At 37.3% G+C, this 24,733-nt stretch overlaps 1 protein-coding gene across 21 annotated transcripts in view; it reads left to right on the top strand.

Annotated features, from left to right (window-relative positions):
* DLG2 (discs large MAGUK scaffold protein 2) overlaps positions 1-24,733 on the top strand; it is a 2,210,459-nt gene that overhangs the window by 2,041,582 nt on the left and 144,144 nt on the right. The window lies entirely within an intron of this gene.

Here is a 24,733-nt window from a genome sequence, read left to right as displayed (position 1 = left end):
CCTGCTGCCCCAACAAATAGCATAATCAACTCTGCTTTCAGCTTTTGTATTAAAACCAGCTGTAGTATCTGAAGGATCTCTCTCTCTTTCTCTCTCTCTGTCGCTCTCTCGCTCTCTTGCTCTCTCTCTGTCGCTCTCTCCCTCTCTTGCTCTGTGTGTGTGTGTGTGTCCCAATTTATTTATCTGAAGTATAATTATGGATTGCTCCTGATTTATGATGGCTTGACGTAGGATTTTTCAACTCTTCAATGGTGCAAAAATGATACACATTTACCAGAAATTGTACTTTAAGTACTCATAAAACCATTCTGTTTTTCACTTTCAGTACAGTATTCAACAAATTACATGAGATAATCAACATTTTATAGGTTGAGCATCCCAAATCTGAAAATCCAAAATCTGAAATGCTCCAAAATCCAAAACTTTTTGGGTGCTAACATGAAAAGGGAAATGCTCATTGTGGAGTAATTTGAATTTCAGATTTTTTAAAGTATATATTTCAAAATCTAAAAAAAAAAAATTGAAATCCAAAACATTTCTGGCCCCAAGCATTTCACATGAGGAATATTCAACCTATACTATAAATCAAGCTTCATTGTTAGATGATTTTGCCCACTGTAGTCTAATTTAAGCACATTTAATGTAGGCTAGGCTAAGCTATGATGTTTGGTAGGTTAAGTGTATTAAATGCATTTTTGACTTACTGATATTTTCAACTTACAGTGGGTTTATTTGGACACAATCCATCCAAAATCAAGGAGCATCTGTATATACAGTAAAATGCATGGATCAATGGATTTTAATAAAAGCATGTATATGTAGTCACCACCCAGGTCAAGATACAGAACTTTCTAACACCCCATAAGACGTCCTCATGCCCCATTTCAGTCAATCCTAGACCTTGTCCCCTACCCTGAGAAATAACTACTATTCTGAATTTTATACCATAGATTAGCCTGGCCTATTCTTAAATTCCATGTAAATTTAGACTTGCAGTCTTTGTTCTTTCACCTCTGGCTTCCTTGGCTTGACGTGATATTTATAAGAGCCATCCATATTGTTTTGTATTTGAGTAGTCTATTGCCTTTTATTACTTTATGTATTATTCCATTACATGAATATAATACAATTTGTTTATCCATTCTTCTGTTGAAGGATACTTGGATTATTTCCAGTTTGTGGCTCTTACGAATAGAGTTGCTACAAACTTTCTTGAAGAAATCTTTTTTAAAAGATGCATTCATTTGTTTTGGGTATATCCAGGAGTGAAATTGCTGGGTTATAATCAAATACTTTAAATAAATTGCTAAACCATTTGCTAATAGTAGTTGCAGGAAATGTAGTGAGTGTCCATGTGCCTTGCTAAGACTCTGTGGTGGATGGACGGGAGGAGTCCTATTACTAAAAGAGAAGAGGGGGGATAGTGGGTACTGGGAGACAATTAGCAGACCCCACCATAGTGCCCATAGACAGTATTTCATGAATACATTAACTGAGACGGTTCTTTCTGTGAATTTTGAGAGTATGAGATTTAAACATGTTAAATCAAGTTTAGCCTACAGCTGCCTCCTTACATATTTTAAGTTTGGCCTAAAGGTTTCTCTGTACATCGTGAACTATAACAAGTGGAGGTGTAAACAGACCATAGCCTACACTTGTGCCAGTCACGGAGTTTTGGCCAGTCAAATGCACCCAACTATCCAAACCGTGTTCAAATAAAGCAAACACCAACTGTAACCAATCCAGCTGTTCCTGTACCTCACTTCTGTTTTCTGTATGTCACTTTCCTTTTACTGTCTGTAAATCTTATTCCACCATGTGGCTGCGCTGGAGTCTCAGCCTGCTATGTCTCAGGAGGCTGCCCGATTTGCAAATCGTTCATTGCTCAATTAAACTCCTTTAAATTTAATTCAGCTAAATTTTTTTTCTTTTTTTTTCTTTTTTTTTTTTTTGAGACGGAGTCTCTCTCTGTCACCCAGGCTAGAGTGCCGTGGCGAGATCTCGGCTCACTCCAAGCTCTGCCTCCCAGGTTCATGCCATTCTCCTGCCTCAGCCTCCTGGGCAGCTGGGACCACAGGCGCCCGCCACCATGCCCGGTTAATTTTTTGTGTTTTTAGTAGAGACGGGGTTTCAATGTGTTAGCCAGGATGGTCTTGATTTCCTGCCCTCGTGATCCACCCGCCTCAGCCTCCCAAAGTGCTGGGATTACAGGCATGAGCCACCGTGCCCGGCCTTTTTTTTTTTTTTAACAAACACTTACTTATGTTTTCAAGTAGCAGTAGCTCTATTCCCTTAAACAGAGACTCCGTGAAGGCCCTGACAACTGTACGGGCTGACATTCCTAAAGGGAAGCAAAATTGTTTTCTCCGATTTCAAAGATGTTGAGAAATGCTAGTGGAGATGTTAAAGGCTTTCAGTACCTCTGATGCATCTTTCACTCTGATAAGATTGTTTTTAGCTTCTGGCTGCACCTATCTAAGGTTTCCTCACTCTTAATAAAACAACAAATGCCTACGGATTTAGATACATAGATGCAGATTAGCTAATTGTTTTTGTTCATTATGTTGTGTTTTTAAATTTATTTACTGACTACAACTATAGTATATATACATATATTCTATAAATGTTAGCATATACTAGCATATATGCTAGTGTGTATAGTAGTATATACTGACTACTATTTAACCTCTGGTTCCTAAGAGTTTAACTCCTCTGTAGATCTCAAGTTTGTATAAATCTTTTAAGTATGAAAAGATAATTTATGTTTTTAAGTAGCAGCTCCTCGCTTTCTTGAAAAGGAGTTAAACACCAAAGAATCACTGATGACTCTGTGGAATGAGTCAAAAAGTAGCATAACAACTAGTATAGTAAAGTCACTCAACAAATGTATGTTCCCTTCTCCTAGTATCTCAAGTCACAGATAAGTAAATCACAGCGACACTTTAGAGTGGTAAATGCTATGCATTATGAGATACTAATGTTTTTATTGCTACCTTTCATGGCTTGATAGTAGAAAAATGCTGACTGCCATGAAATGCAAGAAGTATGAAGTTCTCACATTTGTGGACAATAGTGGAACACTGCAAGTACCCTTGGGTGTTTTGTTCTGTGTTCCATTCACAAGCCTGGCTTTTGCAGTCCTTTAGAACATAGCTGATAATATAGAAAGTAAGAACTGCAGGAAGCAGCTGTAGCTTTAACTTGCTGCATGAACTTGAATAAGTTTTTAAACTCTTCGAGTCTCAGTTACTTCATATTTAAAGTGAGTATAAAAACAGTTCTTATCCCATAGGGTTCTTACGGGGATTAACTGAGCTTATTCTGATAAAGCTTTTCAGAATATTATGTGGCACTTAGTAAACAATCGTTGCTGTTACCATTGTTGTCTCTTCTGGAGTTATTTCCCTGGTCCCACTGCTTTAGAAATTAGTTGGGACATTTATGTTTATTTCTTTGCTTGCTTATGTGTTTTGTTTTTTTCTCCACATTATTAAATACCATTGCTGAGTGGGTCTTAAAAAGCTCTTTTCCCCTGTTAGAAAACACAAAATTTTAACAAATGCGGTTTAAAGATTGAATTGGCTTTTATTCATGAATCAGGCAGCATCTCATCCAAAGACTTAGATAAGCCACTCTAGTGAGCTGAGGAGAGGAGATTGGCTTTATAGGCAGAAAATGGCTCAAGAAAGCAGAAATGGGAAACGAAAATTGAATTGGGCATTTTAAAGCTGTCCTCTTCTTAGGGTTAAATCAGAGGAAACTTCCTTATCTTTCTGGCTCCGTTAAACTGGGCCCCTTCTGATTGGTTGCTGTGAATCAATCAATCTCTCTCTCTCTCTCTTTCTCTCTGAAAACTGGTCCGTTTCAAAGTTTGATTATATGGCACCTAACATTAATGACTCTATTCTGATTTGTTCTGGCCTGTTGGGCCTAGTGCAGGAGCTTAATCCAAACAATAGCCTCCTATAAATTTCATTTAACACCCTTTGAATTTAAAACAAAATTTTAAATTAGTTTTTGTCTTATAGATTTTCTTTTTTTAAAGCAGTTTTAGGTTCACAGCAAAACTGAGAGGAAGGTACAGAGATTTCCATATACCCTGCCCCCACACATGTGTAGCCACCCCCATTATCAAAATCCCACACCTGAGTGGCACATGTGTTACAGTTGATGAACCTACATTGACACATCATTATCACCCAAAGTCTATGGTTTCACATTAGGTTTTTCTCTTGGTATTGAACAATACATGGCTTTAGACAAATGTATAATGACATGTATCCATTATTATAGTATCATATGGAGTACTTTCACTACCCTAAAAAAGCCTGAAATTTGACAAAGTATATTTTTCAGTTCCCAGAAACACTTGTTTCAGAAAAAAGCAGGTGAGGATATTCAGTTCCTCAAAAATCCAAAGATGAGTTGACCAAAAATATGACTCCAAGAGAATTGTATTAAAGAAAAAAAATATTCTCACAAGTTTTATTCCAAGAACACACTTGAAATTCAATCTTAACTTGGTAACATTTGCCTCTGCTGGCTGGATGATAAACACACTTGAAATAGGTGGAATCTCTTATGAATAAAGGAAGCAGTTTGAAGCGTTGTCATTGTGAATATAGTAAACTGCTGAAGATAAATTTTCCTAGTATATTTGGAGTCTTGGCATGAAAGCCTTCATCATCACAGTGCTGTCTTTTTGTTTTTAATTTAGTTTAGTTTAGTTTAATTAGCTTTTCAAGCACTTTCTGCAAGCTTGAGCAAAGATATTCATGAATATATTTCTGCTAAACCACAGTAATGAATTATTTATTTTGAAATCTGTCTATATTTTTAGCTACTCATACCAGCAGTTTAGAGAAATAAAAACCTTTGGTATCTTATATCTGACTTTTCTGAGGTGAAATGTGACATGAATTGAAAATAAAAGAGAACAGATATTTGCAACGTGTATAGCTGGTAAAAAATCACTTCTAGAATACTATACATGGAGAACTATAAAGCAATCAGAAAGATTCAAACAGCCCTATAGAAAATGGGTAAGGACTTTTAAAACAAAGAGGAAAAAACACAAATTACTTATTAACATATGAAAACATGCTTAAAATCATTGAAAATCAAGGAATTGCAATTAAACTGCAATAAGGTACCACTCACATATGCTAAACTGATAAAAATTATGAAGTCCAGTTGATTCCAAGTGTTAGAGAGGATATGAAACTGTTAGAATTCTCATCCACTGTGTCAAGTGGAAGAACTACTTTGGAAAACAGTTTAACATTATTTAATAAAATTAAAAATATTACCCAGTGACTCGTTTCTTTAAGCATGTACCTTAGGGAAAATTTGTATACAGGGATAGAAGACATGTATAACAATATATATACTGATACTGTTAATAAAATCTAAAGATAACAGTGTAACATGGAGTTATGAGTTATATTTATACAATGAATGTAACTGTGAGAATGAATGAAGAACTGTTATATACATCAACATGGATGGGAAAGAAAAAAGAAAGATAGTTAGAAGATGATTTACCCTAATTTCAGGAGAGTTATTTATGGAAGAACAGTACTTAGGAAGGAAATTATATGAAAAATGGCATCCTGAGGGAATCTAAGTCACTGTTAATATTCTTTGTCGTGGTGATTGGTGTATAATACTCATTTTATTTTTAAAAAATTGTTCAGAGATTTTATATAATTTCTTGAATATGTGATCTGTCTCTCTCCCACTACCATCACTCGTATGTATTCATTCACACACACACATGAACACACACACACACACACACACACACGCACACACATACACACACACACGGTCACTGGTTTTTATCCCTAAAACAAAAACGATGGTAAAGCATAGGCCTAGATTGAGTGTATGGATATAGAAGTTAGAATCATGAAGGAAAATAATAATGCTCTTTAAAATGTGATCATATTGCCTCAGTTTTTTCTATAAATAGGTAAGATTGAATTATAAACCAGTAAAATTGGAATAAACAATGGCAAACTAATTTTGTCAGCAATATCACATCCTTGTCACCATTTCCTGAGCGCTTACTATATTCAGGTTCTCTCTGCATTTTTGCTGTTCTTCACTATACCACTATGAGGCAGGTAAGAATGTATCCAAATTTACACAGAGGTGTGCTGTGAATCAAAACAGCTAAAAAAAAAATTTGTCCAGTTCTAAGACTGAAACGTGGCCAAGGAGCTGCTCTGACATTCAGATTCAGTCTGCCAGGCCCAGGCCCCATTCTCTCCATTCTGCCCCAATCTCCTTCTTGGTTTAACATTTTCCACTGCAGGGAGGCAGTGTTAGAGATGAATAGACTCTTAGTCAAAGTCTTAGGACAAATGATGTCCTTCTTGGACTTCCAACCACCCTTTCTTTGTTGTAACTCTCCACAAGAATAAGAAGTTCATATTTTCACAATATTAGGTGCCATCCACTGCCGGCATGGTGCTGTAATTTGCTGGAAAATAATAACTCAGATGACTAATCTGTATGAACGCACATGCATTTTCCAAAGTGTTGTGTCAGAGCACGGGTCAAATCAATTAAGTTTTTGTAAGGACCCAATTTTCATACTGGAACAAGTTAAATAATTGACTGCAATGAAAAATGCTAGGGAGAGTTTGTAAGAAAATTAATTGAAATCAGAAAGCAGAAAGACTCGCTCATTTCCAGAAGTGATATTTGAAATCCAGAAACATGTGGTTCATTCATTTCCTCTGTCTGTGATTTATTCCCACTGCAGCACATTACTCTCTTGGTTGCTTTGCAAAAGTGCTCAATCCTTATCCATCTTCCTGAGGAAGAGGGGTCTGTGGCAAAGTACTTTGGGAGCTGGAGTCTGATTCACCATGACACAGTCTGGCAGGTCTGTCTCTACAAAGGCAGGGTTCATTCTGGTCTCAATAAGCAGAAAACACTAAGAGCTTGGAGAACCAGAAGGAAAGATCTGTGATCACAGCAAGTTGTTCTTGTCCTTAAGAACTTCAGTGATGGCTGAGCCCTGTGCCCCATGCCTGTAATTCCAGCACTTTGGGAGGCCGAGGCTGGCAGATCACTTGAGCCCAGGAGTTCGAGATCAGCCCAGGCAACATGGTGAAACTCTATCTCTACCAAAAAAAAAAAAAAAAGAAAGAAATATATACAAAAATTCGCTTGGCATGTTGGCATGTGCCTGTATTCCCAGCTACGTGGGAGGCTGAGGTGGAAGAATGGTTTAAGCCTGGGAGGCAGAGTTTGCATTGAGCCGAGATCGCACCGCTGCACTCTAGCTTGGGTGACAGAGCGAGACCTTGTCAAAAAAAAAAAAAAAAAAAAAAAGAACATCACATATTACTTTGCAGCTGTAATTCTCATATTTGGCTGATTGATTGTACAAATTGTCTGAGAAGCTAACAAGTGGTTCAAACAAAAAGAGAATTCTTGGCTCCATCCCCACACTTACCAACTTACCAAGTCAGAACATCACAGGGCAGCTACATACATCACAGGAATTCTACATACAAAACACCTTAGGGAATTAAACTAAGTTCGGAAACTACTAGCCCATATAGAATAATGCCCCCAACTCTTTGGCATGGCATTGAGGACCCTTTGCAAAGTAATCTCAGTGTACCCACTTCCCCTGATTATGAGGGGAAGAACTCTATTTCTCTTCCAATATAAAGCCATAGGACTTTGCATTCATTTCTTCAATAAACATTTATTGAGCATCTGCTATGTGCCAGATTTGACAGGTATTATAGATTGCATCTTACTCTATCATTGCATGCTCTTAGTTGAGTTCAGAACTTTTACACTAAGTAACAGCACAGCCTGGCTTGTGCTAAATGACAACTGAAACTTCTACCAAGGATAGTAAATACCTACAGGCAATGCTTCCCTCAATCCCAGAACAGACATTGTTTATCATTGTACTCAGCATTCTTCCCACTGGGTCCAGAGACAACTTCAGAAGCTTTCTCAACAGCCACTATCACACCATCTGCTTTGGTATGTGAGACAAATTCTGTTTGCAGCCTCTGTTATAGACCATGTTTGACAAGACTAAACTAATACCCTTCCTCACTCCTTCACTTTCACTAAGGTGACTGAATATGTGCTCAGGCTTTAGGAAAGGTAGGAGTTTTCAGAGATACTCATTGCTTCTGAGATTGGTGTGTGGGCAGTAATGCACCCCAGGGCAGAGGCCCCAGTCTGCATATCTCTCTGTACAGGAGGGCCGTGTATTTGCTACTGCTAGACTAAGAACATAGATGATTTTTGGCACTCAGACACTACCCTCTGTCTCTTCCTGTGTGCCTTGACTGTATGTAGCTACTATGGTAATCCACAGCATCAAACAAGTTTTCTAAAAGTCCCATTAAATACAGGCTGCCAAATTTTGTGATTCAATTTTTTATATTCAGGAATGGACATTAAGTTGTGATAGGAGAAAAGGAGACGTATAAAATTTCTCAAGAGAAACATTGCATTCTTGTCTTCACAGGCTGGTTCCAATAGGAACAGGAAAGAGTAAAATGGAGAGCTCAGCTGGATTCACAAAGACCTGGAATTGAATGTCACACACACACACACACACACACACCCTATAGCTAGCTGTGTGAACTCATCTTTTCCTCATCTTTGAAAAAAATAGGATGTGTGTGTGAATAATCTCTCTATCATGAGCTTATTTTAACTGGCATAGACGTATACATGAGCCTCTTAAATGCCTTGTTGACCATGCCTTTGTGTTCTCAGTTTCTGGCCCAGAACCTGGGACATTAGGGAGGGTTTCAATAAATGTCAGTCATATCACATCACATCAGATTACACTCAACTTATCTGTAGGCAATTTATCTAACAATCTCAAGGATCCAAAACACTATTAAGAACTAATCAATAGCCAAAATAAATGTTACTAGAAATATAGATTTTCCCAGCTCATGAACTTAAAGATATCTCTACAGCCCCTCATGCAAAACCTATTTAACATTAGTTTAGTTCTTCCAAACTACTAATACTGCTTTTCAACTCACCGTAATGAGAGCAAGAGAGAAAGTGAGAACAAGTAGGACTCAAAAAGATACTAACCAGTGATTATAGAGTGCCTGCCTGTGGTTGGGGCTTGATAAATGACACAGGATCTTGTCCTCAAGAAACACAATGTCTAGTGGCAGTGGGAGTTACACAGGTAATTCCACAGTATTACGCTGTTATGAATAGCTATTCAGGGCCCCATGGTGTCACAAAGAAAGGGGTAAGTGGTCACTCCTAGTCAGGGAATTGACAAAGGAAGGGCAAGATGGGTTTCCTAAAACCTAAGGTGCTTTTCGGATCTTTTGAAGGATTGGTGTTTATTAGAAAACCAGTGATAGGGAGGGAGGCGATAGATAGTTGTCCAATTAGACGGAACAGTTTTCCAATCGGAGGAAGCAGGATAAGCAAAAGCAAGGAGGTGTGAAATAGCCTGAGGCCCTCAGGAATCTACCATGCAAGACCTGGTTCAGCATGACAGGAGCCTACTCTCCTTGGGAGGGGTTAGGCATGAGGGAAGGGGAAGTCGGAGAGGTGATAAGGTGAGCTCACAGAAGTATTTATATACCTTCCATGCTGAATTTGGACTTAAGGCTGTAGTTCATAGAGAGCCATTGAAAGAATTTTTTGTTTGTTTTGTTTATTAAGCAAGCATGTCAAGTACTCAGATGTGGTTTTGGAAAAACTACTGTTGCTAAGTGCCAAGGAAGGACTTGGGGATGCTGAGAATAGGAATAGGAAATAGGGGAACCTGTTTGGCTGCTGCAGCAATCCAAGCTAGAAATCGTGAGGCCCTAAACTAAGGCCTAAGCAATGGGACTGGAGAATATGGGGCAGATGAAAGCCAGCTGGAGGTAAGGCCGCAGGATTTAAATGTATGGCAGATTTAAGGCAGGGGCAGACAGCTTTATACACCTCAGTAGCCTTGAAGATACCACTGCATGATACACAGTACCAAAAATGATATGTTGAATGATAGTCATGAGACTACAAAAGAATTTAAATTATGTTCAGTATACTCTGTTTGCTAAAGCAGTGAAGAGTAACATCTATTTTAGAGAAAGTTCTGCCTGAATAATTCATTTACATTTAATATATGACTCCCAAAGATCCCAATAATGAGCTTTAGTGTATATAAATATCTAAAGTTTATTAAGTAGCTAGTATTAAAGGGTCTCTATTGGTGTATTACCTCATTTAGCCTCAAAATAACCTGCTGGGAAAGTACTCTTGAATCCAAATGCAGATGAGCAACCCCTAAAGCTGGGACAGAGGAAATCAATGTTTGAAGCTCACACGGCCAGCAGTATTAGAACCATTTTGACTTCAAAATCCAGACTCTTTCTACTACGCTGTCATTAGCCTAAACTTTTCCAATAAGCAGCCATATTCTGACTGAAATGAGAAGCTATTAAATATTGTAAAACTGAAATATGTGCTTGGAGTTTGTTGTCCCATCTTTCACTTTAAGATAGTGCTCAGGAGTTTCTGAAATGTTTTGCTGGGAATGAGTAGACGATGATAACTTCTCTGAAAGAACAGCCAAAGAGAACAGACAGAACATGTGTGGAGCTGAGAAAAGTATTCTAGTAACAGTTGATCTCATTTTTTTTCCCTTCTCGGAAATGCAGAATTAAACATGTACCATCTTGCCTATGCAAAACACATACCCTCTGAAATGATTTTGAGATGTAAATTAATTCCCACCCCAGAGCAAATAGCAAATCATCCAGTCAACCTAGTCCTGTAGACTAAAATAGGGAGCATCAGACCATGACTCTCTCTTGCCTGACTTTGGGATCCTAAACACGCCACTTAATTGTTCTATGCCTCAGTCTCTTCAGAGGCAAAAGGAAGATGATAATATTGGCCTTCTTAAGATGTTGTAAAGATAGGCATAAGAATGTCAGTATTTTGAAAGGTCAAATATTCTTACAATTGTAGAGTTTATTTTTATTCTATAAGCCAGTTTTGGTTTTTGTGTTTGTTTGTTTGTTTGTTTGGAGACAGGGAGCTCACTCTGTCTTCCAGATGGGAGTGCAGTGGTGCAGTCTCAGCTCACTGCAACCTCCGCCTCCCAGGCTCAAGTGATCCTCCCACCTCAGCCTCCTGAGTAGCTGGGACGACTATAGGTACACACTACCATGTCTGGATAATTTTATTTATTTATTTATTTATTTATTTATTTATTTATTTATTTATTTATTTTTGGTAGAGATGGGGTTTTGCCATATTGCCCTGGTCTCAAACTTTTGTGCTAAAGAGATCCTGCCACCTTGGCCTCCCAAAGTACTGGGTTTACAGGCATGAGCCACTGTGTCTGACCAAGTTTTATTCTATGTTTCCTAGATTAAAAAGTAGAAAATTTTATCTTATTTTTATTTTCTTCACCAAATATTCTTTGAGCACATACCATGTGCAGGTACAGTGGAGGCACAGAGTTGAATTAGAGATATATCCCACTCTCATACAGCTCATGATCCTGCTACTTAATTTTGATGTCTCTTGATCCGGCTCATGAGACATGTTGATAATGCTCTCATTGATGTTATCTAATTTAATCTTTATTTAATCTTTTGAAGTAGGTACCTATCCATCCCTATTTTATAGATACGACTGTTGAGCCTTGGCAATGACTGAACTGGAACTAACCCCAGTTACTCTGACTCCCTAAACTCAGGTCTCCTTTGATCATCACAGAATTGCTTCACTGTCTGAGTGAAGAAAACAAGTATATTCATAATGAGCTCCAGTAAAAATCTGATGACAGTGAGGAATCTAAGGTAGGAACTAAAAGCTATGAGAACTGAGAGAGGAGAACAATTAATTTTAGATTAGGTCAATTCTCAGAATGTATTTTCATAAGAAGAAACATTTGAAATAGATTAGAAAGAATAACCAGAAAAAAAACAGAAAAAGAAAAAATGATAAGCAGGAGGAGCATGTACAAAAGTGTGGAGATGAACAGGTAAATGTTATGTTTGAGAATAATGAACATAATGGGATTAAAACGTGGAAACTACAGATTGAATTTTTTTAAGATAGATTAGGTTCAGGTGAATGGAATCTTGAATATCATGTAAAGTAACTTGGGACTGTAAATAGTAAGGATTTTGAGCAGAGGAGTGATGTAGACATATTGGTGATTTAGAAATTATCCCAATGGTGATGGGAAGGATGGATCATAGGCGGCTGAGACCAGAGGTTGGTAAACCAGTTGGGGATTATTTATTATAATAACATAGGCAAGAATCAAGGAGGACCTGGATTAAAGCAGAGGCAATGGGAATAAATGAAGAGGAGCAAAGCAACATTCTAAATTATATTCAGTAATGATAGCAATGCTAGATTTGAAGGAAAGGGAGAAGTCAATGATGAGCCTGAGGTTTCTGGCTTGGGTGGCTGGATAAATGGCTATGTCATTAACTAGGAAAGGAAATACAGGAGAAGAAGCCAGTGTTACGGAAGGAAAATTATTTTTTATTATGTCAACTTTAAGGGAGGGAAGAATGGACATCCTCCCCTTACATCAGATCATTGAAGCCAACTTTGATGATTTGATGTGGTGACAGTCATAGTCATAGTTTCCTTAAATCTTGTTGTTATTGTGCATATTTTATTTGATTCAGTTATATAGTTTAAGCTAATTTGAGGGTTAAAATAAGGTCCATTGTGCTGTCAGACTTTTATGTTCAGGTCATGTTCTTGCCAATATGCAAAACAAAGGAATAAATGCATTTTAAGGGTTGTATAAATTTCTTACCTTAATATCTGCAAATTTATTTCCATCTGGGTAACATTTTGATATATTGTCTTATAATGCACCTATTACGACATCATCTCTACCTAATCAAGGGCATAGTTATGAGATTAAGGGCCAGTAAATTGATAATGGCAGACTTTTGTTTGTTTTTGAAACTCTTGTCATCCATTCTTTTTGTTCATTACGTTCCTCTATAAATTGTTTGCGATGTGATATTTTATATCTTAAAATGAACTTGCATTTCAGTTAGATGGTGTCTCCAAAAGGCTGGAGAATCAAAGACTGAAAAAAATAGGAGTAATTCAGTTTGCTAAGGATCAGCCTGAGACCGCATTAGTAACAGCATTTTTAGTTCCGTACAAAGTAATTTGGTTGTGAAGTCCTACAGCAAATCAGCCTGAATTGTTCAGTTTAATTGTGGTCACAAAGCCACTTGTGCAGTAACATTAATTACAATGAATGTTTTAGCTATTAAAGCCTGCCATTAATTTGGTTCCTTAGATGGATTCTTAATGGTAAGAAAAATGAGGAGGATGCCCTGTTTATCTCATTTAATGCCTGGAACACAGTAAGTTATCAACAATTTGTCCTCAGTTTCCTCATCTGCAAAATACAAATGATAATAGTCCTTACACAACTGGATTTTGAGAATTGTAAGAGAAAAGACTTAATACAATATCTAGCATAAAAGCACTTAATGCCTTCATTAATAGTTGAAAACCCAGTGCAGCAATGCTTTATTTAATACACCAGAGCTGGGAGAAAACTCACCTCACATTTTATTTACATTTGAGAAATCAAAGGGCCTAGAAAGAAGTGGTTTTTTTCCCATAAATAGATTTATTGCTTGTAAAGATTTTTTGCTCTGAGATAATTTTAATAACTTCTATAGTCAGAATGAGCTTTTATCCCATATGCACTGATAAAAGAATATGTCTAAATATCTGTATAATTTGAAAAGCTGAGAAACTCATTACCACCACTACATAAAGCCATTCGGAATTTCATTAATTGCTGTGGTATAGAAAGTGGAAGATCTACCTTTTAGTTCAAACTCAGCTCAGCTGTATGGAGCCTAAGCCTATTCTATTTCTTCCTAAAATCTGGACCATCTTTAAAGTAGGGACGACTGGGAGCCCACTTGCTTTGGCTGAGAAATTACATACAAACCTTCCAAGACCAAGTATTGCAACTCTCCTGGGAATGGACATTCCACACTTCCCTTGGCAGCTCAAGAATTAGAAGCAACCCAAAGCCACCTCTTCTAGTCTGACCCTTCCTTCCCATCCAATTTATAAATCCTCTCCTAAGTATCCTTTATACGTGGCTTCTCTTCAACAACCTCTATTCTTAGATAGTTTTCCCTGTATTTAATATAAACCTTGATTGCTTCAATGTGTGACAATATAGCCTCTAATTTTATGCTTTTTGGACCAAATGAATGTTCTTTAAGCATGTTGTCGGTTTAAACAAGATCATGCATCTGAAATGTCTGTGTAAATTATAGAGTGCTGTATAAAATTACTCAAGACTGTATTAACAAAGCTAAGACAGACAATGATGCAACATAGTTCTTAAATGCAACAATCCTTAAATTAGCTTCACACATAAAAGTTTATTTCTCATCCACAGTACATACCAATCAGGGCTTCAGGAAGGGCTCTGCTCCACACAGTCACTCAGTACTCACAATGATGGAGGTGCCACAATCTTAGAGCTGCACCATTAGAAATAAGTTCCTTGATAGCCAAGGTAGAAGAGAAGGGGTTGCATCCTGACACACTTGCTCAAATTGACTGAAACATGCCACAGGGCCCTGCCTAAAGGGTCCAGGAAATACAGGGAACACATCAGTATTTGGCAAGCCATAATTGTCTCTTTCATGGTATTTCTATCTAGGCTAAGCAAATCTAAGGGCCTTGTATTTTTTTTACTTCCCATTTAACCTTTAATTTGCTATTTCACTTATCTAGGTTTACTTTTGGTTTACTATATATATAGCCATTTTTTTAAGTAGTCTCAATAAGGACTTATTCAATGCTATATGGAGAAAATGAATTATTGCATGCTCTTTAATCTGTCAAATGACAGCACTATTTTATCTTTTTTTTTTCAAGCAGTGAGAATATTGTGACTTGGAGAATATTATAATTTTATCCTTATCAGCTAGGCAATTTTATGTTCGTGTTTTTACAAATATCAACTTCATACTTGCCAGGACTGGATTTCCACATGATTTTTATAGAGAGAAATGATATCTCTATATAAATTCTATAGATACATAGATTGATTATAGGGAGAAACTCTCTCTATATATATAAATTCTAATTCACTGTCTCCTGTTAAAAGTAGCACATTTGCCTATAATCCCAGCACTTTGGGAGACCAAAGAGGACAGATTGCTTGAGCTCAGGAGTTCGAGATCAGCCTGGGCAACATGGCAATATTTTATCTTTATTAAAGATACAAAAAAATTAGCTGGGCATGGTGGTGTGCACCTGTGGTCCCAGCTACTTGGGAGGCTGAGGTGGGAGGATCACTTGAGCATGGAAGGTGAGGTTGCAGTGAGCTGAGATTGCACCATTGTACTCTAGCCTGTGTGACAGAGCAAGACCCTGTCTCAAATAAAAAAAAAAAAAAAGTAGCAAATTCAATGTTAGATGGGAGAAACTAGAGCTGATATGGCTGCTTATAGCCAAACATTAAAAGATAATTAAAAAAAAAAACTGTAAGCAGCAGATGTGTTGTTTTCTTTTTTAATCCAGAGCATAACAATAATAGGAACTACATTCTGGAATGGCTGGTATGTGTTAGGCCCTTTACAAAGATCATTTCATGGAATCATCACAACACCCTTCATGAACAGGTATAACTTATTCATAGCCACATAACTAGAAGAAGAGGAGTCAGGATTTAAAGTCAGATTGTTTTTCTTTGAAAGCTCGATTTACTAGTGTCAAGGAAAACAGCTTCTGTGGCCATTGCTCTGCTACCAACTTTGATTTTCACAACCCTGATGTGAATTCATTATAACAATACCTGCTGTGGGTTAGAGAAAACATTACAAGGCAGTAGTTAAGAGCACCAGCTTGGTGCTAGATTGCCTGATGTAAAACTGAGTCCTGGCTCTGAGATTTCCTAGCTGTGAAAACTTATGCAAGTTGCTTTTCAACTTCTCAGTGCCTCTGTATTCTCTCTCAAAAAATGTGAATAAAATAGTATCTACTCTATAGAGCTGCTATGCAGATTAAGTAATTACTATAAGTAACAAACTTAGAACAGTATGTGGTACTCAATAAATACTGGCTATTAATTTTGAGTTCTGACCCTGTACCTCAGGGATATAGGTAAAAAGCAGGAAGAAAATGACAGTTTTAAAGAACCTAATAGGCTGATATTTTATAGACACAATTATTTCATTCAGCCTCACAACAACCTCATTAAGTGGGTTATTCCCAAAAGAGAAGTGAAAGCTGAGGCACAGAGGAGCAAAATAATTGACCCCAGTCACCTAGCTGGTAAGTGGCAAAACCAGGAATTTATCCCACATCTGTCTGTGCTACAACAGAAAAAAATGTTGAAGTATATTTACTGTTGTTTTTAATAGAACACAAAAAGATTCTCCCTATGTTGGCAAACATAGTGGGCACAGAATGACACTTGTTTACTCCACACAAATGCCAAAAGGCTGGCAAAGCCCTTTTTTCTGGGTCCTGACCTGAGCAATGCCCATGTCCCACTCCTGAGTGATGCTGAGGGCTTGCATCCATCCAGATTCTCTAGCTGTCCTGAAGCACCTGTTTTTGTCTGTTCTTCTACCTAATGCTCAGCACTTGCACACTGCCTTTGGCTAAATGTCATGCCCACTCTCAAAATCTTATTTCTTGAAGAGTCCTTTCTGGTTTCACTAGGAGAAGGTTGGCTTTAATTTGCCCTAGTTTCTCTCTTTGTCTCTTGACATTTTCTCATTTCTTCTATCTCTTCTCTTTTTTCTTCAGGCATTGTCAGGTTTCCCAAGCCCCATCCTCATGGCACATAACTATGCCATGGCAATGATATACCTTGTTCTCCTGTATTTTCAGCCTTGAATGTTGACTTTTCTGTTTCTTCCAGTGTGCTCTGATAGGAATACTCAAAGCTTCAGAATTTTAAATGCTTAGAAATTCTCTTTGAGAAGGGAGAATGTCACCATTTTCACTTGCAAACTTCAGTAGAAAAATACTATTCAAGTAATGTTTTCAATCAGAAAAATATCCAAATGTTGTTCATGTGTGAATTCTTGTTTCAGTCCAAGTTTTAGTTATTCATCCTTGAGTCCCAAATTCCATGTCACAAGAGATGATTATTAAATGAAATGAACAATAATAAATAGAAGCTCTTTTGTACTACATCATAGGATGACACCAAAATAACTAGTTGAGGTGTGTAGGGGGAAAATCTCAGCAAGTTTAAGTATGGCCGTATCTAGGGGCACCTATAAACAAGCTACACAAGCTATCTCTTTATAAACAGGCCAAAAGTAGCAGAGAGGGTTGTAGGTTGTTGTGATTGTATGGTACATTCCCTGGCCTTGGTCACTGGTTGTTAGTTATGCCCAGATCACTGTCTCCATCCTGTTGGGGAACTGATCTTAACCACTGCTATTTTAAAAACTTATTATTTCAACATTTATATTATCATTTAAAGATCTTACTGGATTCTTTACTACCACTGTTGTTATCACAGTGATAGTAGAAGAATCTGAATTATTTCCATGTAATATTTTATGATTACAAAATGTTATTTTGTAATAACATTACGAATATTTGCAATAATGCTACCATTTTATCTTCAAATTCTACTGAGGTAGGGAGGTCACTTTACAAATGAACAATTTAAGGCACAGAAGCAGTTACATGGTGTGCTTTTTATTTCAGTCCTAAAAAGTAAAGGAGTAATTTCACTATAAACAACTACTTGAAGGTAGGAATCATGTCTTATGCACATTTCATTTTTTACAATGCCCATCCCAGTTCCGTGCCCAGCACCTACAGTTGGCTGAGTAAAGGAATGAATGATTTTTAACTTAGGGCTTGCCTAAATTGCTGATTTTGACACTACAATCTGCTTTATGCCTCCATTCTCACCTTGTCCCCTTCTCCATTCTCACCTTTCTCTATCAGCTGCTAGTCCAGGACAGGACACATTCTGTGGAATGGCAGTGGCTCAGCGTATTGCTCAAAAACCCTCTATCTTCAGAGTTTCATTTCTATTATCTCTAATTTTTGCTTCCATTTACAGCCAGGATCTAAAACTATTTTGTATGACACTCTATTATTCATCACCCAATCCTCATTTCGCTGATAACATTATTCCAGTTTGATGGTTCTTCTTCAACCAAGTAATATTCCAGTATATGACCTGATTATTGACCAACTTCAGTAACTTCATTCTCAGACTTAGCACATAGAACTTAAGTTATTCATTTTTGGTGAAGAGAGTATTCTGATTGAATTCATGACATTTAGAGTAATCCCTCACTCATGCTAGCAGTATTGTTATATGGAACTGGGCTATCAACTCCTTTACATCGTAACAAACATTACCGAACATATTTTCATAAGTGTATTGACAAGACGAATGTTTTAAACACTACAACGTGCTTAGCACTGTGTTAGAGGCTAGGAATAAATGAGTAAGATAGTGTCTTCCACCATAGACCCTTAGTGACTCATTGTGATTCTAATACTCAGACAAGTGACTCAGTACAGAAGTTTATAATAGGAAACAGAGACTTGGTTTGTTTTGTGTTTTGTTTCTCAGAAGCACATATAAGTATCTTGATGTTGTCCTTTACAAGTGTTCCACAAAATTAATATAAATCAGAAGACTAAGCCTGGCTTTTCATTGGATACGCTTTCTGACACTGAATTAATTATAGAAAAAAAAATACAGATTTCTTTTTCATGATTCAGTGGAGCCTGACCAGTCAGCCAAAATTCTGTCATTCTTGGGCTAGATTAAGAAATAGATGTGTCAAAACATCTGATACACTACAAACATATTTTTGTTGAATTTTGCATTTTGAATCTTATCTATTTTCTTTCAGTATATAAAGTGTTCATTCATTACTTTATTAATGAAACATATCAATTGAACAACAGTTAAATAATAGGTATTTTGGAAGGTGATGTGAGAAAATAGTCAAAGGTTCTTGTTCTCAAGAAACTTATTGTCCACAAGAAGAACTGAGGCTTGTCTTTGAAATCCCTACGGTAAAACTGTATCAGTTGACTCATTTAAGACCACTTTTAACCCAAAAAGGAAGCCCTGACATTTTGCAACTGCAACTTACCTTAGAGATAAACCACTCCAAATCTTCCATATTACAGATAAAGAAGCTGAGAGTCGGTTGAAGAATTAATACCAGGCCCCAGAAAGTAAAAAGAAGAAGTGGGTCTAGATTCCATTTCTCAGATTCGTACTTGGTGTTCTTAGCCACCATGCCACACTGCCCCTAATAATGGACTCAACCAAAATACAGTGAAGGGCAATGCCCAGGCTTGCAGGCTTTCGGTAATATGTTCATGAGCATGTGTGAGGGGCAGTGCAAAGAGGGCAGCCTTCTCTGGGGGAGACCTGCTCTGTCCGACATGATTAAAGATTACAGAGGAAATTTCTGACTTTCCCCTTTGAATATTTAGCATTCAAAGAATATTTTTTGTCTTCTGCCAAATAAAGGATGAACAAATGGTAGCTGAACAGAATTATTTCTTCTTATTTAACTAGTGCACTTTTACTAAAATGAAACTCTCAAGTGAGAGATTATGCAAATTAGCTTCTGCACTGATCCAATAGCATTGGGGTGAAAAGAGCAAGAGCTTTAGAGCTAGACACCCCCAGGCTGGTATCCTGCTCTTATACATTTTATCTGTGAGATTTAGATAAGTCACTTTGCCGCTTTGAATCTTCATTTCTTCCTCTATTAAATGGAAATAATACCTATCTCTCCTGCTGGGTTGTTATACAATTTAGCAATAATGATAATAATGCATCTCTGTGCCAATCTCTAAGCTAGATGTTTTCTATACATTATTTCTCTGTAACTGTACGTATAAGTAAAGCATATAGTAGAATGCTTGTCGCTGGAAGATATTTGTATGCCTCCTGTTACTACTTATCTAATCTTCCCTTGAAGAACTATCATTATTAATACATTTTGTTTGAAAATGAGAATCTTATCTACTAAGGCCTATAGCAGACTTATATATCCCACGAATACAACCAATCCATTAATAATACTGCTGGGGAACGGGGATGGCCTGTGCAGGAGTGACTAGTGCTAAGTATGAACCAGTTTATGATTTCGCTAATGAGCCGTGGGCATTCCTCCTTTTCTTGTGAGGATAGTGACAATGTCTTAATTCATAATTGCATCCCCAGCATCAAGCACTATGCCTGGGACATGATCAGGATTCAGTAAATGTACACAGACCTGAGGTGAAAGATGTCTTTTTGGTTATTGGATTCCCATCTTTGAACTGGAAAAGTCTAGAGTCTGATAGTAATATTCTGGTAACTTTGGCCTGGACAGTCTTGGAACCAAAGCACTATTACCAGGGGCAGTAATTCCTGTGGTCACCATGGCAAAGATTCCAAAGTCAGCCGGGTGAAGTGGCTCATACCTATAATCCCAGCACTTCGGGAGGCCAAGGCAGGCAGATTATCTGAGGTTGGGAGTTCAAGACCAGCCTGGCCAACATGGAGAAACCCTGCCTCTACTAAAAATACAAAATTAGCCAGGTGTGATGGCGCATGCCTGTAATCCCAGCTACTTGGGAGGCTGAGGTAGGAGAATCACTTGAATCTGTGAGGCGGAGGTTGCGGTGAGCTGAGATTGAGCCATTGCACTCCAGCCTGGGCAAGCAGAGTGAAACTCCATCTCAAAAAAAAAAAAAAAAAGAGTCCAAACTCAGAATTGTAAATTCAAGAACATCAAAACGAAAAGTAGAAGGAAATATGGGAACCTAGTATGTAATTCTCCCTAAGCTCAGTTTCACTTACTGTTTTCTTCTTAGGATTTTTATGTGGTTCCATGCTGGGACCAATAAAATGGAATGTTTCAAAAGAAACAGTAGGTATTTCCTCAAATCTCCTTTAGCTCTGATTAATGCACTCTTACTCTTTACATTGAGGCACGCCCCAGATTCAGTGTTATATCGTTTCAAAACTTCCACATAGGATCCTTTTAATTTTCATTTAAATTTGGGACAAGCCTTGCTGGGGAAAAACAAAAAGTTCCTCTCTAGAATCATATCATCTGTTTTCACCTGTGGTGAACCAAGTCAAAATTATCTGATAAATGAACCCAAGTGTATGACAGCTCTTATGTCTTCTTGCAAGAATGTATTTTTTTTTTGAGCTGAAATAATGTTATTTTCTCTTGACATGTATTTTAGGGTAATTGTTTAATATAAAACAGAGCATCTTGCTTATAGAATTATTATTAAGCTCTTTGATTAACAGTGTAATTCTGTGTTCTTTTTCTTGAATCTGAGCCTTTCCAGAGAAGAATTCTTCTTTTTAAGGCAGCAGTTCCCAACTGGACTGTCTCAGCACACTCGTTTATGTCAATTTTATTCCAGGTGATTTTAAAAAGAAAATGTTTGACAAGCTTAAGCAAAATGGGAGTAATATGTCTCTATGGAATGGTCAGAAGGGCAGGATTAGAGTTGTGTGTCACCAACACATATTGGGCATAGGAGAGACATCAAGACTCACTCAGCCTTCAAACTCACCCTCTTCATTTGGAGGTTTGAGATCTGTAACTGTGGACAAGTTTGTTCATGAATTAGCAAACTTGTCTCTCAAAGCACCTAATTAGTACATGTTGAACTTTCTGCTACAAGAGAAAGATTGCCAAAATGAAAGAAGGATGAGAGAAGGGAGGAATGGAGAAAGGAAGGGAGGAATGAGGGAGGGAAAGGGGAGGGCAGGGGAGAGGCGGGGAGAGAAGGGTGGAGGAAGTAGGGGGAAGGGGAGAATGGGGGGGAATGGGGGGGAGAATGGGGGTGAAGGGGGGAGGGAGAATGGGGGGAGGGGGGAGGATGGGGGGGAGAATGGGGGGGAGGGGGGGAGGTCGGGCTAGTCTTTGCTTCTCCTGGCCTGTATTAAGTGCTCTCCCACAGAAACCAGGGTGCAGGTTTATGTAAGAACACAGCAATTCCTGTGAGAATTTTTATGTTGAAAGTTGGAGATAGGAGTGGGTAGTGGTACTAAGTAGACAAATATATCACCCAATGTAATGTGTTACTATTAATGAAGTAAGTTTTGCAAATTACTTTCTTTATAAATTGGGTCAGATTTAAAATAACTCTTTTATGGACAGCCCTTTCAATTGCTTGCATTCCAATGTGTCTTTCCTGGGTAGGAGAGGAAAGGAACCTTATAGCCATCATGGCAGAACTTTATTGAACTAGCCCCTAATTTCACGTGGGCAGAACCCATATCTATCTTTGTTAGCCCTAGTGCCTAGCAGAGAGTAGTGCTCAATAAATTCTTTTTTTCTAATAGTTGTGGCATTTATTGTTTTAGGGATTGCAAATTATGATTTTTATAGTAACTGTCTTTTAAATTGTAACTATGGGCATATATTTTAATAAGGAAGGAACCAAAGTAGAGGAAAAATGGGAAGAGTCCAATTCCATTTACACTGTACATGAGTACAATGATGTTGCAAATATTTCTATTAGTAATGGCACAAAAAAGATCAATGAATAAAGTTGTATGATGATACAAATAAAATTTGTAGGAATGATACTATTAAAATGAACAACAAACATTGGAAGTTCTATATAGTGTGACTTTAAGTGTATAAGTTGTAGCTATTTCTCCCTCAGTGGCATATACTGACCAAATTTATTATTTGTTTGTTTGTTTATTTATTTATTTTGAGATAGAGTCTCATTCTGTCACCCAGGCTGGAGTGCAGTGGCGAGATCTCAGCTCACTGCAACCTCCACCTCCCGGGTTCAAGCCATTCTCCTGCCTCAGCCTCCCAAGTAGCTGGGACCACAGGCGCATGCCACCATGCCTGGCTCATTTTTCGTATTTTTAGTAGAGACGGGGTTTCACCTTGTTAGCCAGGATGGTCTCGATGTCCTGACCTCATGATCTTCCCGCCTCAGCTTCCCAAAGTGCTGGGATTACAGTTGTGAGCCACCACACCCGGCCCAAATTTATTTTTTTAAGCATTTTATTGTTTCGTGTAAAATGGCCAGTTTTTTTCAATCTTTAAATGTCTACTTTCACTTTACACATGCTTATTAAAGAGCTTTAAGACATAATACCACAAGTAAAATAAACATCTACAAAATCTGCACATAATTCGCATTAATTTTGTCTTTAGTTTTTGGTCAAAATCTAGATACAGGAATGTGGCAATATCCATTATGCTGGTTTGGCCAGAAACAAAATTGCCATAGCTACGTAGTCTAAGGCATGGACCATGTGAGAAAGAGGTAGTTTTTTAAACATCAAATAGCAAATAAGAACGGCTGAGAAAATAGAGCATAATATGATATAATTGCATCAGCTTCTGGAGTGGAGTTATTTTCATACTTGAAATTAATGTGTAGAATAAATGCGACATTTTATTTGCCAAGATATTTACTCTCTCAAAGTCCAGATATCTTACATTAAGAATTTTGCTTACCACAACACATTGCTTCAGTTGACTGATTGTGAAGAAAGTGTTTATTCCTGGAGTTTTGTGGAAGAGGGTAGTGGAAGCCTCTTCCCTACCAGGGAACTGTTATTGTTGAGGCAAGGAAAGAAGCCCAGAGCCACATATATCAGAGAAAAATCCAAACACATGTAAAGCAACAAGGAGGAAAACACAGTGGGGAAGCAAATATTCTATACTAGGCAGGCCTTGAATGCTCAATTCTATCACTCACTGTCTGTGTGGTCTGAGAACATTCTTTGTCTGACTTGAATCCTTAAGACTTGTTTTATGACCCAGAATATAATAATCTTTGTTGGTAAATGTTTCATATGCACTTGAATATATTGTTGATCGGTAAAATAGTCTATAAATGCTAATTAAGTCAAGTTGATAATGTTCACATTTTTGTTTCATGTAGTTTGAAGCTGTTATTACATGAATAAAGATTTAGGCTTTTTATATCCTCTGGATAAATTTGGGGCTTACATTGCTCATAATATTCTTTGCTCTGAAATCTGCTTTTTTTATATATTAATGCAGTCATTCCAACTTTCTTTTGACTAGTGTCAGTATGGTATATGTTTTTTGCATCTCTTTAATTTTAACCTAGTTGTACCTTTGAATTTAAAGTGTATTTCTTATAAACACTATATAGTTGGATCTTTATTTTTTATCCGGTCTAACAATTGCTGCCTTTTAGTTGAAGTGCCATGAACTTTTTACAGTTGACATGATTGTTGGTGTCATTAGGTTTAAGTCTAATCATCTTGGTACTGTTCTCCATTCTATTTTTTTCTCTTTGCATGTCTGTTTGGAGGTTTTACTGGATAATTGTTATAACTCCGTTTTATCTCATTTGTTGATTTATTAGCTATAACTCTCCAGATGTTGTTGTTATATTAGTGGTTGCTTTAGGGTTTGTAGTGTACATGTTTAACTTATCCCATTCTAGCATTACTATCAATATTATAATGCTTCATGTACAGCATTAGAACCTTACAAAGTGTAGTTTTCTTGCTTCTGGTTTTTGTGGTATTGTTTTATATTTTATATGACATAGTGTGTGTGTGTGTATATATACACACACACACACACAAAATAAACCCCATGACACATTGTTAGTATTTCGGGTTAAGTGGATGTATTATATATATTTATTTATATATTTATATATAATATAAATATAAAATATTAAATATATATTGTATATTATAAATATA

This window comes from Hylobates moloch, unplaced genomic scaffold (assembly GCF_009828535.3).
Source record: "Hylobates moloch isolate HMO894 unplaced genomic scaffold, HMol_V3 SCAFFOLD_11, whole genome shotgun sequence".
NCBI lineage: Eukaryota > Metazoa > Chordata > Mammalia > Primates > Hylobatidae > Hylobates > Hylobates moloch.
This window is presented reverse-complemented; position numbering and strand designations above follow the sequence as displayed.